This window comes from Microtus pennsylvanicus, chromosome 6 (genome assembly GCF_037038515.1).
Source record: "Microtus pennsylvanicus isolate mMicPen1 chromosome 6, mMicPen1.hap1, whole genome shotgun sequence".
Taxonomy (NCBI): Eukaryota; Metazoa; Chordata; class Mammalia; order Rodentia; family Cricetidae; genus Microtus; species Microtus pennsylvanicus.
Genome location: NC_134584.1, coordinates 116,013,866 through 116,031,471, shown reverse-complemented (window position 1 = coordinate 116,031,471; position 17,606 = coordinate 116,013,866). Strand labels below are relative to the sequence as shown.

The 17,606-nt window shown below is 46.5% G+C and overlaps 1 protein-coding gene across 1 annotated transcript in view; it reads left to right on the top strand.

Annotated features, from left to right (window-relative positions):
- The window catches only part of Cdyl2 (chromodomain Y like 2), a 168,014-nt gene that overhangs the window by 113,699 nt on the left and 36,709 nt on the right, over positions 1-17,606 (top strand). The window lies entirely within an intron of this gene.

Genomic DNA, 17,606 nt, shown 5'->3' with positions numbered 1-17,606 from the left:
GTCATCCACAGAGGGCCAGCACCTCCCATGGGTCTCACTCACAGCCTTGCTTGTGATCTTATAGTGACCAGAGAGGGGGCCACCTGGGGGCTGCTCTTCCTTCCAGATTTCCAGGTGAAGCTCACCGCCCCAACACATGATGGGAGATGCCTTCCCTGCTGGTGTCTCATAGGTGATGGACTTCATTTCTTTATCATGTCCTGCTTCAATGTAGTCAGGATGCTGTCACAAAATGACCGAGACTAGGTCACCATGGAAACGTAATTCTCACAGTTCTAGGGACTGGAGAGTCCAAGATGGAGCAGGCAACAGCCGGGGCTGCTGAGGGATGTTCCTTGTAGATGGAGCATGGCTTCTAGCTGTGTGCTTATTTGGTGGTTATGACAGCCTACCTCCTTTCATGCTTCTGTGTTTAATTTCTTTATAAAGTCTCTATGTTTAGACCAGGCTTGCCTTGGACTCACACTGTTGCCCCGGCTAGCCTGGAGCTTCTCTTATAAAGTCATTAATCCCATTCAGGATAGTAGAGTTCTCATGACTGTGTCCTCTCCTACAGACTCTGCCTCTTGATGCTGCTACACGGGGAATTAGGATTCAAGATATGACTTTTAGGGGAGGGGGAACCCCAACACCCAGACTGTAGTGGGCCCTAAATGCAGTTAAAGCCCCATCCTGTGCCTGCTGTCTTTCCTGCTCCTTTCTTCTCTGACTATGCGGCTCACGTTAGATGGTCGATTTCCTCCCTCCTACAGTCTCCGGAAGCAGAATTAAAGGAGGAGGCCGTGACCTGGGTGACTTCAGCTTCCCATGCTGAGACTTCCTCAGTAGCCAGGTGGCTCCTTAGCAGAGACCTCAGTGGCCTGTGTCCTTGGGCAAGCTGTGTGTTCCCGTTCTATACCTCTTCTTTTTCTCAAACACTTCTGTATATACCTGCAGGCAGCATCTTCATCTTTGGGGGATCAGATCCCCAAGCCTCAGGGGCTTCAGGAAATACTTTCTGGGCACACAACAATCTGTGCCCAGTGTGCAGGGACCTCAGATGGCTCTGATGGAATGATTGTGTGTGCATGTGTGAACAGGGCTGCTTGGATGCGGGTGATGCAGCAGCTGGCTGGACCATGAGGCAAGTTCATCAGGGATGATGCTAAGTGTGGGGTCTGGACCATTCTGAGCATGCTCCATCGGGGAGAGCTTGCCATCACTTAGAGGTTCCTCCTGCTCCAGAGAGGAATTTCACCCTAACACAATTTATTTAGGCGTCTGCCCCAGCCTGACTCATGTTTCCGTCTGGGGATCCCCAGTGCTGCTGTGCTGTGCCTCAAGCATATGGAAGCGCTGTTTGTTTGAAACATTCATCTCTTGGGGGAGAAGTAGCTTGTGTAAATGAGGCTTGGCATAAACACCCGCGTTTGATGTTCCCGTGATAGCTGCCAGCAGTTGCAGGATCCCCTGTCGATGCGGGAAGGGAGGCAACGGGAAACCTCGGAAACCTCTTAGGCTCTCCGGGTACAGGCGCAGGAGCCTGGGCGGGAGCCCAGCAGCTGAGCCGCTGATACACTCTACCAGGCCTGCAGCTTCCCCAAGAGCAAGGAGGGGCATAAGAGGTGACTGACTGACTACCGGACAGCAGTGTGGAGCACAGAGGGAGTATCTCCCCACTTGTGCTGTCTTCTCCGGTGGAATGGAACCACTAGCCATTTGCACTGGGTTGAGCTACCTTGAATGACGACCCGCTAATAGGGCCTGGCGCTCCATCATCTGGGAAACTAGCGTGGCTTATCTTCTGAAGTCTCTGGAGTTTGCAGCTTTTCTGGACCATCCTCCTCCTTGGTCCCTTATCTCTCTACCTTCCTCGGATAGTGTACATCCACACATCCAAGGGCCCCAGCTGGAACAGAGGGGAAGGAGCCGCCCACCTCTATTGTGTTTGCGGCTGTTCCAAATCCTTCTGTTTAATTATATTCTTTCGTGTTGGTGCCCAAAGCTCCCATGAGGAGAAGGCTGTTGGTCTCATATTTCCTATGTGTAATATCCCTTGGGTACCTGCGACAAATGCAGGCAGAGCCCACAGTATCTGAGGTACTGAGTCTTGGATGGAGTCCAGAAGACCAGATCTTCCCAGGCGCCTCGGTGACTTCCGTGTTTCAGACGTCGTACCAGGATGAAAGGGTGATGTCGTTTCCCGTCAGGCACTAGCACCCCTTAATTCAGTTCTGATTCTTGGAGCATCTGTTCAGGATCACTGCCCTGCTGGGTGCTAGAGTAGAGAGAGGCAATGAGGATTCAGGGGTTCATCTTTTATGACTTACAATCTACCCTCTGCTACACTGGTGGCCTCTGGCTGTGAGTTGACCTGAGCTGACTCCATAAACAGAGTCATGTGTAGGACCTGGAATGGCTTTGCCACATTTACATACAAGTTTCCTGTCTTCACGAGTATGAGAAATGCCCCCAGACACAACTACCCTTTAACACTTTTGTTACAACTAGCTTGTTATCCGGGTCTGTCAAGAACTCAGGAAAAGGGAGGCAGAACCCTTGCAAAGAGGGTAGTCTGAGATTCGTAGACAAGACTCCATACGGGAAGTGCTGTCATTCTGGGTCTTTCTAGCAAGGAGTTAGAGGTGCACTGAGACCCAGCATCTCCATTCTTATGTCTGGCCAGAGGGAAGCTTTCCAGAGGGCCACAACTACATCTAGGTGGGACATTGGCTATTTCCCTTCAGGGCCTTCACACCAAGGACCTCCTGCAGCACAGGAGTCCCCCCTTTGCCCTGCAGAAAGGGTCAAAGGGCTCCTGGCCGCACCTCATGGCAGTGCTTTGGGATGGGGTGTTGGTTCTTATATGGTTCTTACTTATAAGTGACAAGTTCTACTTAGAGAAAAGTAGCTTATATAATACACTTCCCATTGACTGTGGACTTCCTTATGCTATAGGGACAAACCAAAACCAGGGCCTTAGTGGGTGGCACATGTTGGTTTCACACCACGCCTCTCCCTGCTGAAGCTTGTGATGTATGTGCCGTGGCTCAGTGCCCCGTCTCTATTCTGATTCTTCTCCTGTAGTGACAAATGACTTTGTGGTTCAGGGACCATCTGCCTCAGTGTCCCTTTGGGAGCTTGTTAGAATGAGCTCCGCCCCATCCGATGAATGGGGACCGGGGGCAGGTGTGAGTCACTCCTGTCAAACCATGAGTTTTCATAGCTGAGTGTGGATGGCCGCCCCCGCGGACATGTGTGGTTGTGAGCGATGGCTCATAGGTCCCTCACTGCTAGATCTGTTCTTCACATTTTAAACTTGTAACGGCGTGGTTTTATAAAGGTCTCTTCCTTGCCTGTGCACTTCCGACAAGGATTCTCTCTCTCTCTCTCTCCCTCTCCCCCTCTCCCTCTCCCTCTCTCTCTCTGTCTCTCTCCAAGGATTCTCTTTCTCTCCCTCCCTCTCCCTCTCCCCCCTCTCTCTCCAAGGATTCTCTTCCTCCCTCTCTCCCTCCCTCTCCCTCCTCTCTCTCTAAGGATTCCCTCCCTCCCTCCCTCCCTCCCTCCCTCCCTCCCTCCCTCCCTCCCTCCTTCCCTCCTGTTTCTTAAGAAAGACACGCTTTAGTTGTGACTAGAAGCTGGCTGCTTAGGGAGCCCCTCTCTCCTGTTATGCCAGGAGAACTCCTTTGTCTTGGCTATTCACGGAAGTCACAGCCTGGTTCTTTGACAAACTAACTTGTGCTTTAACCTTAGGGGCATTCCCTGTCAGGCACCCTCATTCCCTTTGAGCCCTTGGGCAAAGCGTAACTACTCATCGCTCAAGTGCTTAGGGACCCTCAGGTCCCATGCCCACTGTTCTTTGATTGCCACGGATCCTTTCCCCCATGTCTTGATGGCTGTCTGTCACCCAAGCCTTGCATGATTCACTGTTCCCAGCATTGTCCCTGCCCTCGCATGTCCTCCCCCATAGAGGGGCATCATTTGCCATTTTTCTTCTCATTGATGGTTTGAAGGGATCCCAGCCTTCTCATCTAGAATGCTCATTTCAGCCTACACGCTCTCCACCGTGGTTATTGCTTTTCTTTCTGTGGAGCAGAACTGAGATGCACAATTTTTTTTTTCAAAAGCTATTCACACTAAGTGTCAGCTTGGGGGAAACTTGGGACCTCTCAAAGGCAGAGCTAGACTTAGCACCCTGGAGGGCGGGTCAGAGCCTGGGGTAGGCTGGAACCAGAACATAGACGTTTCCAACAAGTTCCAGGTGGTACTGTTAATGCAGGAACCCCACTTTGGGAACCACCACCATTGACCAATCAGCTGTGGGTGGTCAGATGAAACTATAGGTGGTTGTGGAAGCCAATGGCCTCCCTGGAGAGTAGGCATGCTGACCCTTGGAAACTTTCCTTTTATCTTTGTGAAACTAATATTAAAGTGTGAGATGAGAGCTTGGTACGGGAGATGTAGGATAAAGGGACTCTCCTGAGACATGGCATTTACAAAGGATGTTCTGTGATCCTCATGGCAGTCCTGAGAGGCAGCTGGTGTACCCGTCCTATTAAATTGCAGATGGAGGTTATAAGTGCACAGTTTGGGATCAGGAGTCAGACCCAGGCAACTGGACCCCAGAGCTGATCCCTGAAGCACTTTCCATTTGACTTCGGTGCGGAGAAAGCAATTTGTAAGCCCTGGTTACCCACAAACATAGTCTGACCAGGGTCGGAGAGGGGTGAGATCTACTTCTCTGACTCACATCTGCAAACCTTGATAAAGTGATTAATTTTATTAAAAATACAACTTAAGGCCAGTTCTTCGAGTGCATGCACTTAAGGCCAGTTCTTAGAGTGCAACCCTGGCATGCATGAAGTCTTGAGTTAGAGCCTCCGCAAATGTGGCGGTGCCTGCCCATAATTGTAGTGAAGGTAGAGAAAGGTGGTCAGGAATTCAAGATCATCTTTGACAAGCTCAGGGCCAGCCTGAGATACATGAGTCTCTCTGTCCATCCGTCTGTCCATCTGTCTGTCCTTACCTCCCCCTTTCACATATATACACACAAACTAAAATAAATATAGCTTACCAAGATTGAACTCACTCTTAGAAAGCACTCACAAGAATCTGGTGGGTTTCTTGTAGTATGTTTTCCTTCCTTCCTTCCTTCCTTCCTTCCTTCCTTCCTTCCTTCCTTCCTTCCTTTCTTCTTTCTTTCCTTTTTCCCCCTCTTTTTATTTTTTAAGTTACAAAAATAATACATGTGTGTTGTAAAACATTCCAAGTCCATATCTCCCTCTTATTCCCTCAAATTTTATTTAAAGGTAATTGATGTTAATGTTCTTTTATGATGGTTTCTGGACTATTCTCTAGGTTTATTATTAATTATTTTATGTGGTTTATGCACATATCTGCAATAGTTATTCAGTAGCTGCTCAAATGATGATTGAGTCATGAGAATAAATAATAACATTTTTTACTTATCACCTATTGATTGGTAATCCATGAATTGTTTCTATCATCGTCCATATAGCGCCCATCTACTTACTTTCTGTCTAGCATCTAGCACCTGTCAATTTATCTTTCTCTCTTTCATTACTTTTCATCCACCCACCATCAACGTATTTGTCTATATACTGTATGCTGAGGCTGCTTGTTCATTTCCTGTCCACCCAGACCCAAAATAGTAACACAGAAACCGTATTATCACAGCATCATTTGCTCGGCCTATTAGCTCATGCTTCGTGTTGCCTAGGTCTTATATCTTAAATTAGCCCATTTCTATTATTTTGTATTTTACCATGAAGATCATGGCCTACTGGTAAGGTTCTGGCTGGAGGCTTTCGTCTTTCTCCTTTGGCAGCCACATGCCTTCCCTCTGACTCTACCTACTCTCTTTGTACATCTCAGTTTGGATTTTCTGCCTGGCTTTATTCTGTTAAGCCATTGGCTGAAAGAAGTTTCTTTATTAACCAATGGCAATAAAACATATTGACAGCATACAGAGGGGAATCCCACATCGATATACCATCTATCTCTCCTTCCTTCTCTGTCTGTCTGTCTGTCTGTCTGTCTACCCCTTCTCTTTCTCCCTGGCTATTGTCTCTTTACCAACTGTTATAGTTACCTTCAACTGCCAGCTTGACACAAACCTGGAATCATCTGAGAAGAGGAAGCCCCGACTGAAGAATTGCCTGGATCAGATTAGTCCTCAGTTAGGTCTGTGGGGCATTTTTCTTGATTGCTAATTGATGTAGGCCCAGACCACTATGGGTAGTACCATCTCTTGGCAGGGGGGCCCGGGGCTGTATAGGAAAGTTAGTTAAGCAAGTCGTAGAAACCTTGTCAGTAAGCAGCATTTCTCCATGGTCTCTGCCACAAGCCACACTCCTGTCTTCAGGTTCCTCAAGTTTTTATTCTGACTTCCCTCAGTGACTGACTCTGACATATAAGCCAAATAAACCCTTTCTTTTCAAGTCGTTGTTGGTCAGCATTTTATCACAGCAACTAGGAAGTAAAGCCCGACTCCATCGATCCGTCGATCCACCCATTCACCCACCCACCCACCCACCCACCCACCCACCGATCCATCCATCCACCCACCCACCCACCCACCCACCCACCTATCCATCCATCCATCCATCCATCCATCCATCCATCCATCCATCCATCCATCCATCATCACCATCTTCAAGGCCTTCCTGAGGTGACATCTGAGTAGTGGCATTTGTACCTTGTTCTATCACAAGCTGCCCCCTAAACTCTGAGCCAGTCCTGTCCCCCTTTTTGGTCAAGGGCATGTAGATCTACTCTCTTCCTTTTAGCTATGGAGTTTTTTTTTTATACTGTGCAGGGACTTAATTGTCCCTCTCTTTGATGACACTCATGCTGCTGCAAAGGTACACACTCTTGCCAACCCTGGCCACTGCCAGTCTCCATAAGGCTTTTCCAAGCTCAGTTGTTTAATTTTAGTTTCTTAACCCCAGAGTGTATTTTTCACGCTCGCACGTCTCTGGCCCCAGGAGCTGCCCAGGCATAGGCATCAGCCAGCACACAGTATGCTGGGCAGTCAGCCATCCACTTGCTACCTCAGATAGATTGCCTTGCTTCTCTGGGCTCACTGATGAAATGCAGTCATGCTTCATAAGTTGGGGCAAAAAAATTAATTGAATTAATTTATAGAAAGCTGTTAGACTATAACCCGCCATGTGACAGAGGTTTGTTGATGGCTAACTCTTTTCGTCACTATTCTAATTTTTTTATAATTTGATCTTTGCATCTTCCTCTTTGTTTTAAAATTATTTTATGTATTGCGCATACTAACTCCTACATGTATTAAGCTAACACATATATACCAAGTGCCCGCTGTCTAACAGGTTAAACACACAGTGGTGGTACCTTCCTTCCTCATTAAGGGGAACATGTGGAAGAAACTATGGGGATTGTGAGAAGGGATGTCAAACCCAGCTTAGGGGACGAGGCTTCTTGGAGAAGATTATATGTGAGCTGAAGCCAATTGAATGAGCAAGGAAGAGGGCAAGGATGGCTAGAATCCTGGCAATGTGACAAGGGCTCAGACCAAGAGAGAGTGTGTGGTTGCATGGGGGAGTTGTGCAGTCAGCACTGGCTTAAGAACTGCGTTTGTAGACCTGCCCATCTTTGTGTTCTGCGTGTGTGGTTCCTCAGGCCTTCGCTGTGCCAGCCCCTCTTTTGCATAGTGGCTGCCTCTCATCCTGCATGTCTCCCTTGGGGAGTGACTCCCATGGGAACCTCCCTGACTGCCAGCCATTTCAGTTCTCATCTGTGCATAGAAACCGCCGGTTCTTCATTGACAGCATGTACCTCAGTTTGCAATGCCCATAGCTTGATTATTTATATGTTAATTTTATGTCAGTGGGCCCAAATGCATGAGAACAGCCAATTAATGGAGGAGGGATGTATTTTTGCCTCGTGACTGCAGAAAGTTCAGTTTGTGGATGAGTGGCCCTATGTACGTGGGTGAAAACATCATCATAGCAATAGGACCATATGGCAGACAGGGAGTCTTCGCCTCCGGATGGACGGGAAGCTGCAAAAGGAAGGAAGGGACTAGGGGACCGGGAATAGCCTTGAGGGCTATGCCCTCAGAGGCCCACTTCCTTCAACTAGTCTTCACCTAATAAGGTGTCAGGAACCTTCCAGAAGAGTGACAGCAGTTTGGCACCACTCAACAAAGGAGACTCTTAGGGGAATTTCATAGTTAAGCACAAACTGCTTGTGTGACTGTGTAATTCCATGCTCAGTAATAACCCCCATTAGGTCAGGGTGGTTTGCCATTTGGCTTACGGCTGGATCTCCAGCACCTAGCAGTGCCCCCATTTAGGAGATGTTTAAGAAACACAGCAGACAGCTAATAAGAAGGGAAGGATCTAGCAGATGAAAGAAACCCCGAAGTCCTTTCTGTTTCATATGTGGGCCTGGGGGTCACTCTACAGTAAGCCATGTTAGCATCTGCCGAGCTTACCTGCCCTTGTCCCTCATCCTCTATCCTTGAGTGTCCTGCATGCTCATGTGGTACTTCCCGTCCATGGTATCATATCACAGAGAGCTAATATTTTGAGGCGGGTCTTACAGCAACCGAAAGTTCCCTTTCCTTTGTCTATGGGTGTTCATGCCATCTTCTATACCAACCTCCCTCCCCCATATTGACACGGTCATGGTTGACTTTCCAGGAAGCATCGGGCTCCCTCCCCACAGAGGGTATGGGTGTTCCCTTCCCAGCAGAGTGAATTTCCTTAGGGTTGCAATCTCTGATGTTCTGTAGCCCTTTGCTATAGAAGAAATAAAAGCATAAACCATAATTTATGACCTGTCTTATTAGTAAGGCATGATGGGAAATCAGTGGACTTGTAAATCAGAAGTCTCACGTGCAGAGGCATCTGTATGTCTATAAAATGGATAGAAATTGTGGAGCCAGCACAAGCAAGAAGCTGGGAGTCTCCAGTGGGAGCTTGGAACATGGGGAGCATAGGATGGGAAACCGGCTCTTTCCCTTGCTCAGCCATTCTTCATCATCACTGCCCCCTCCTGCCGCTGCTTACCCCTCCTCTTCTCCTTTTGGTAGTCTAATGTAGTCCAGCTTGACCTCAGACTTACTATGTAGCTGAAGATGACCCTGAATTAATTCCTGATCCTCCTGCCTCCACTTCCCAAGTGCTGAGATGACAGCTGTCCCGTATCACATTTGGTTTATGAAGAGCCAGGGACCAAGCCCAGGACTTTGAGTGTGCCTGATGGATTCTCTGCTCACTGGGGCACATTCCCAGCCTCTCGGCAATGCTTCTGAGCTAAAAACCCTGCGTGGGAAAATGAAGGGGTGGGACCTGGCACCCTGTCAGTACCTGCTGATGCTCTTCTCCCTCCCCTTTGGTAGACATACTGTCATCCATCAGGGAAAGCTGTGCTTCCTGCCCCACCCCAAATGCCCTGTTAGCGTAGAATATTAACTTCACTCTGTTAATGTCACTGACTATGGAGAGATCAGAAACACTACCTGTGTGCAGTGGGCGTCTGTCACTTTTGACTTCTTTATAGAAAATCAGCCTTGCACAGCCCCCCCCACCACCACCTTGGTGACAATATTATTGCACTGGGGGTCCTGTCTACAAGTTTGCTCTCTGTTCTGTCCTATAGTGCACTGGTAGATTGGTTCACCATGAGCTTTATTTATTCTTTCTTCCACTTCTGTGCGTGACAGGGAGAGTTCTGAGTTAAGGCTCTTGGAGTTCAGGTAAATGTCCCTGCTGCTGGCCTAGTTTCCACCAGGGATGTCTTGTGTACCCCGGAGACCGTAGGAGAGAAGCCACTAGTCCTGTTGTTCACTCAGCACTGGGGTGCTGTATAGAAGTGCACCCGTGCAGCTCCAGTGCATCCATGCAGCTGGAGTGCACCCACACAACTGGAGTTCACCCATGTAGCTGGAGTGAATGCACCCATGCAACTATAATGCATCTGTGCAGCTGGAGTGCACCCATGTAGCTGGAGTGAGTGCACCCATGCAGCTACAGTGCATCCATGCAGCTGGAGTGTACCCACACAACTGGAGTTCACCCATGTAGCTGGAGTGAGTGCACCCATGCAGCTACAGTGCATCCATGCAGCTGGAGTGTACCCACACAACTGGAGTGCACCCATGTAGCTGGAGTGAGTGTACCCATGCAGCTGGAGTTCACCAATGCAACTGGAGTATACCCACACAACTCGAGGGCGCCCATGCAGCTGTAGTGCACCCATGCAGCTGGATTACACCCATACAACTGGCGTGCACCCATGTAGCGGGGAGCATCTGTGAAGAGGGGATCATAGGAGTGGCTTCCATGTGAATTCGGTGGCTAACCTGAGCTCTGAAAACTTCCCAGAGCTCTGATGGGTAAAGAATAGAGGGAAGATGGCATTGGGTGGCAGAAATGTTATTTTATTAATATTTGTAGAGAATAAGTAACATCAGCTTCAGACACCATCAATAAATTCCACATAATCTTTCTTCCTCGGGTATTCTGTAAGTGACGTCTCTGGGCCATGCACTGTGTAGCTGGTTGCTGTGTGGCTCCTCCTGAGACTCTGGTGATGGATAAGACAGGGTGTTCCAAGTTCAGGGAAGAAAGCAAACAGCAAAGAAACAACAAGCTGGGGGACAGTCTCCATGTCCGGACAGCCAGTGCTACTGAACCCGGCCTGAGAGCCGTTTTCTGTTCTGATCCCGGCAGATGTACAGGCAGTAGCCACTGTTCTCCCCATTCACAACACAGGGAGAAGGAGGTCACTGCATGTGGACAAGAACGGCATTTCTGGCCAAAGGGACAACCTGTAATGTCTGAGGGGCAGGGAAATCTATGTCTGGGAACCTCTAATAGTCTTGAGAGTAGGGCTGCTTAAGAGGCAGGAGTGGAAGGTAAGACTAGAGAATAGCCTGTGGGCTGCTTTTAATGGAGCAGCCAGGCAGGGGAGTCCAATGAGTTTCAAAGGGTCATTGTCAACATTGAATATTTTAGGGAATATTCTGCCATGGGCCCAACTTCTGGCACAGTGGTGCTTATGGAGACAGCATTGCCTTAGTGGTTCGATATGGGAGGATTTATTTGACCTGTAGATACAGTTTCTTTGCAGAGGGGAGGGGAGGAGCTGGAGCTGGAAAACCCCTCTAATGGCTCCACCTACCACACCATACTGTGGTATCAGGCTTTTTAATCAGGCTGTTTGCATTTTGGATTCATGCTTTGCTGGCAGGGTAAGGCGTTTAGACACCAGATAGTAAACATTGCACAATGCATATAATCATCACCCCTGGCAGTTCTAAACCATCCTGAGCCTCAAGTTCCTCAAAATCCACTGGACCTTTTCTTAGGGCATGGTTACAGTGTGACAGAGGATGGCAGGTATAATGGGAGGTTTTTTAATCTACCTGGGGATTTGAGCTCTGTAGTTCCTCAGACCCTGAGGTCAGAGAGTCTGCACATGGGAACCGTTAGGAGCTGGGATAGCGAGCAGCAGGGAGATTGTGGTGCAAGTGCAGGCCTGCGGGTGCACACAGAGCTCTCCAGCCCTGCATCCAGAACTCCCCTGATATGGTGGGTGGAGCCCTCAGAGGGGTTTTCCAGCTCCGTCTCCTCCCTTCCCCTCTCATCTTCTCCTTCCCCTTCCCTCCCCCTGCCCTATTGAAGAAACTGCTCAGCCTGCTGTGTTCTGATGTGTTTTCAGAACAAGATCTGGACCCGAGTTTACTCCACTATCCTTCTCTTCCACAGCACCTCAGCACAGCCGACTCTACACAACAGGCCTCCCGAGAGCCACCCACAGACCTGGAAATGCTCTCCCCTGTAACTTGCACTTGATTTTACTGAGAACTGGAAATTTCTGGGCACCTCCATCTCCAGGGTGGTGGCTTTGGTCAGCTATGGGACCACATGGGTTTTCTGCATTTTGAACTATATCTTCTCCATTCCACACCACCCCAGTTCATCACCAAAGATGCTCAGATTATAGCTACCCTGGGTCTGGTGCTCTCTCCTCTCTATGGATTGCATTTGTTTCCCGAGGTGAGGATGGAGGAAGAACGGTAGGAAGGAACAAGCCTGGTGCTGGCATCTTTATATGTGGCCATAGGAGACACATTACATGTAGTTCCAGTCTCTCGTTCATGCTCTTGTGGTCTCTGCTTCCTTTATATGTGTATGTATGGGTGTGCATGCATGTGGAGGCTGGAAGTGAGCATCAGGAATTTCCTCAGTCACTCAAGGCCTCTCGCTGAACCTGGAACTGAGCTGCTCAGCTAGACTGACTGGCCAACAGGACCCAGGGCTGCTACTGTTTCAGCAGCCCCAGTGCTGGGGGTAGCAGGCTTGCACTACCATGCCCAGCTTTTTAAGTGGGAGCTGCAGATCGGAACTCAGATCCTCATGTATGCTAGGCAAGCACTTTACCAATTAGCCATCTCGTTGACTTCTCCCTCTTTTGTGAGATAGGAGCTTCCACAAGCCCTCCATTGTACTCCAAAATTAGTTTATTTATCAGACAAATGTCTGTATCCTTCCCTGTTCTTGGCTCTTCTGGTTCTGAAAACATGGGTTAAAACATGGGTAGTTCTTGTCTTTAGGACATCACCTGTGGGACAAGTGGGCAGTCAGACATTCAAAATAGCTATGCCAAGGTATGGTCAGTGTGCATGGCGATTATACCTCAGTGTTACTCTTGCTCTGTCCAGTAGGGTAGCTACCAGATACAAGTGTCTTGAGTTTCAGTTAATTAGAATTAACAAATTTAATTTTTTTCAATGAACTGCTGGCCAGCAGCTACCTATAAAACAGCTTGGGTAGTTGCATCATTGCAGGGTGCCCTACTGGACAGAACTGAATCCTACTGCAAGGGTCCAGAGGGCAGTTTCCCATCTACCCCAACATTATCAATGCACTCCAGGTGCCAAGGACACTGTAGGTTCTTACTGTGTGTGTGCTGAACAGTCAGAGGACAGTGTAGCTGGGAAAGCAGGGTGGATGAACTGCTAAGAGAATAGGAGACGTCACCGTGGAGCCCCATTGAAAATGAGACCTCTAACACAAGCAGGAGGGAGGTGTGCATTCCACCCGTGGTGAGAATGAGCCTGTTCTTCACCCTCTTCCTGGCTTCATTCTATGTTGCCATGGCTGGGGCCTCACAGCGTGCTACTATCATCTTCACGAGGGAAGGAAGATGAATGGCATCCAGACTACACCTTGTTCTCTCTTTGGATGTCTAGGAGAGGTGAGATCTCACGCAGCTTGTAGAAGGCAGAGAAGGTGTAGCTTACATGGAAGGGAGTGAGCAAGGTGAGGAATCTACCTGGTGGTGGAAAACACACTTCCATTTTCGACGTTTGGGAAATGAGACTCGTGTTTCATGGGATTGGGCTTTTGTGATCAGTGAGGGAGGCAGACGCGGTATGTGGCCATCAGGAATGATGTTGCTTTATGAATTTGGCCCATGGTGGTCTTTGGGGGAATTGCTTGAGTTGGTTTTCTAGACTTGCTGGCTTGTTCAGTCATGAATTTGATGAATACTGCAGACCATGTGGCGTCTTCTAGGCCCTGCACTCAGCATTGCAGTCAAGCTGAGTGATCCTCAGGTTTGCCCCCGAAGATCCCACGGTGGAGAGGAGTAGCTGCACGCTAGAACATGTAGAACAAAGCCCGAGCAATCAGCCAGAAAAGTAGCATATCCCTTGGAGCCCACCCCAGCAGGAGCATCCAGAACAGGCTTCAAAGTCTTGGCATATAAGTCTGTGTTCCTGTTTAGCTTGAATCTTGATGCTTGACACCTTGCAGTGGTATGGCCTTGGTGAGATAGTTTTATCAACTTGACACAACCTATAATAACCAGGGAAGAGGGCTTCAGTGAGGGATTGTCTGCACTGGCCAGTGGGTATGTCTGTTGGTGATGGTTTAGTTAACTTAATTAACTCTAACATGGAAAGACTCAGCCCACTCTGGGTAGCACCATTCCCTAGGCAGGTGACTCTGAACTGTATAAGAGTAGAGACATCTAGTTGAGCACAGGAAGCAAGTGAGCACACGTGTATTTACATTTCTCTGCTCATGCTTATGTGATGTGGCTGGCTATTTGAACCTCCTGCCTTGACTTCCTTACAATGGTGGATTGTAACCTGGATTTGTAATAGGAAATGCACTTTCTCCACTTAGCTGCTTTTTGTCTAAGTATTTTATCACAGCAGCAGAAATGAAACTGGGACACTTGGCTGTGTCACTTTCTCTTCTGTAAATTGAAGGTGAGAATAGCATTGTCCAGGGTTGTGATGAGGATTGAATGGGACAGTCAATTCTCAGAATCTCAGGAGTATTCTATTGTAGTGAACAACTGAGCAAAACCTCAAAATGACATGGATTTCTGTTTTGGTTTATCCTGAAGTGAGAATAAATTGCTCCTGGTTCAGGTACCATAACCATCAAATACTGCCCTAGAACCCAAGGGTGTCTGTGTTAGTAATGAGGCTGGCATGGCCTGTTCATTTATCTCTTGAAAGTAGAATCTCTTGGTGATGTTTAAACTTGTCCTTCCTCCCTGTCCAGAGGGATATGGGTGCTCTAATGTATCTGGAACTTGGTGGGCTTTTGGTGGAGCACTTGAGCCCAGTTCCCAAGTCCTGCCAGGAGTGGCCAAATTCCTGAGAGTTGATGTTGCATGTTGGAAGCCTGTTACATCCTCTTCCCCTGACCAATGCCCTCAACCCATTACCTTCTGTCCTCCCTGACAGCTTGTCCCTAGACCCTGGGGAGATGTCCTCTTGTCTGTCATATGCCAAGTTTCTGTCTGTTTGGGAGAGTGTTACCTACCCTTTGACAGCAAGGCCTTGCTTCTTTTAGCGTTCTTCATCCATTGAGCAGCACACCTTCCATTAGGAGCTGAGCTGAGCTTCCTTTCTGTATCTTTCCAAGTCTCTCCTTGGAGAATATTCAATACTCAGTTGTTCTTTTGTCGCATCTGATGGTCTCTGTCTTAATATGAGTTAATCTGTTCACAGATTTGTATAATTGTTTCTATATTGGGTTATTTTTCTTATTTTATTTCACATTTAATTTTAAAATCATTTTATATGTTCTCTTTCTCTCTCTCACTCTTATCCCCTGGTGAATGATTTTTTATTGCACAGATACATTTTCCACTGTAATTCCTACTCCTGGGGCTGATTTGGAAAGTAGCTAAGAATTGTATTTAGTGCATGTACTTCACTGCAACCTTTCCCCACTATGACTTAGCAAGACACTTCTACTTATCTTTGCCGTTCAGCTCACCCTTCCCACATTTTGTTATTGCTTTATATTCTCAATGTTGTTAAACACTAAAGTTTACTTTTATAGCCAATAATTACATTTAATGAAAATAATCTCGTTTTCTTTTATTTCATTTCTTCTTCTCAACTGACCTTTTGATTTTCTGAAGTTTTTCTGAATATTTTTTTGTAGAATATATGTTAGAGAAATCTCTTAGTGTGGGGGAGATCTGAAAATGTTCATGTACTTGGTAGTTTAAGTGATATTTTATCTGGGTATAAAATTCCAGATTGGCATGTAGTCTTAGCATTTTGATAATAACAGATCATTTTTTTCAACCCTCTATTATTGATACTAGTTTTTGTTTTTGTTTTTTTTTTTTTGGATTTTTCAAGACAGGGTTTCTCCGTAGCTTTTGGTTCCTGTCCTGGAACTAGCTCTTGTAGACCAGGCTGGCCTCGAACTCACAGAGATCCGCCTGCCTCTGCCTCCCGAGTGCTGGGATTAAAGGCATGTGCCACCAACGTCCGGCTCTATTGATACTAGTTTATTAGTCTACCTTGACAATGTTCTTTTTAAATAAACTATAGTTTAAGAATTCTTCTTTACATATTGCATTCTTTAGTTTCTCATTATTATCTGTTAATCCTTCTTGATACTCAGAGTGCTTTGTTAAAGAAAGATATTTTTTCTAGAAAATAGGACTCTTAGGACTATTCCTTTCTTAGAGTCATTCCTTGTATAAAGTTTTATTTTCTTCTTATATATAGTTGTGTTTTAAAACATATTTAGCTTTATTTTGAGGTGATTTAAAACCTAGAGAAAACATTAAAGGCACTTTCATATTCACCACTTTCAGCATTTTGACATGCTTATTTTCCTTCTGGTCGCATGTGTACATTCGTATCACCTTCCGTGTACCACTCTCCATCTGTCAATCATCCTGGTATCACTTACAGACTCTTCTTATTTTGTGCTGAGGATTAGTTTGATGTTCACATTTTCTTTTGTTTTATAACCTACTGGGTCAAGTTAATGCTGCTCACATGTGCGCGGGTGTGGGGCCAACTGCCAGAGCATGGAAAACCTCCCCGTGGAAATACTCTCATGGAAGAGTGACTCCCCCTCCCCAGCCACCATCAACTGCCTCTTGTTCCCCAGTGAGGGAGGTGCCAGATTTACCTTTATTTTTCTTCATTCTTATACTAAAGTTAACTTTTGAGCCTTCATTCAGCTGAGATTTTTTTTCAAAGAATCACTCTATATGTTTATACAGACGATAGTCTTGTTTCCTGTAGCTGCCGCATGGTATTCTTCATGTAGGTGTGCTTTAGCTTCTCCCACTGTGAATGTCAGTCAGAGAGAGAGAGAGAGAGAGAGAGAGAGAGAGAGAGAGAGAGAGAGATAGCTTCTCTTTCCTAGCTGTATGATATTATGATATTCCATCATGTGAATGCTCTTGACTTGAATTCACTAGCTCATGTGTCGTTTTGGTGGCTGTTGTTATTCCCAAGAATAAATGCTGCTGTAAAGAACAACCTTATACGTGTGTGATTTGTGCCATTGGAGGTACAGTGTGCCAAGTCAAGTTTCTAGAAGTAGAATTGAGAGTGGGTGCCAAACCTGTTTTGTCAGAGGATGAAATTCCCTTTGATAATGATGATCCCTCCTTTATTTCCTCCCTGTGACAAGAAAACCCACACCCATCTTTGAGACAGATTATACTAGCCATGTGGTGAGCTTTCACCAAGCTAAGGGACACCAAGTGAATGATATTTCAATGCAGTTTTAATTTTCACTTTGCATTTTATGAATTTTAATTTGTCTTATTCTTCAGAGTGAAGGTGAAGTCCTCTTCTACTTAAAAGCTACTAATGTAATATTTGTAGAGTGTGTGTCTTTTATAAATTTTGTTCCAGAGGCTGTTTTGTTTCCTTTATCCTCAGTGTTTCAAAGCTCTTTACAACTTGGAGGTATTAATCCTTTATCTGTGATGCACAAATATTTGACACTTGCTTTTTAATTAGCTCATTATTCTGCTTATTGCACTGTCCTTGTTTCTTCTGCTTTTGTGTGAAGTTTTCTAAATTATATTAAATGTGTGTTTTTTTTTTCTGTATCTCTCACTAGGAGCCTTTGAAATACTACTCTCTTAAAATCCTTGTCAGATTGTCTCATGATAATGATTTTATATTTGGCATTATTTATGTTTCCAGCCTGAACTCTTTGGAATTTTGGTGTGCTCACTCATTTGGGCAGGGAAGGTTGTATTTGATTTTTCTTTGCTTTTTCTCTGACCCCCCCCCACCTTTCTATCATTTTGTATTTTCGCCCAACTATATA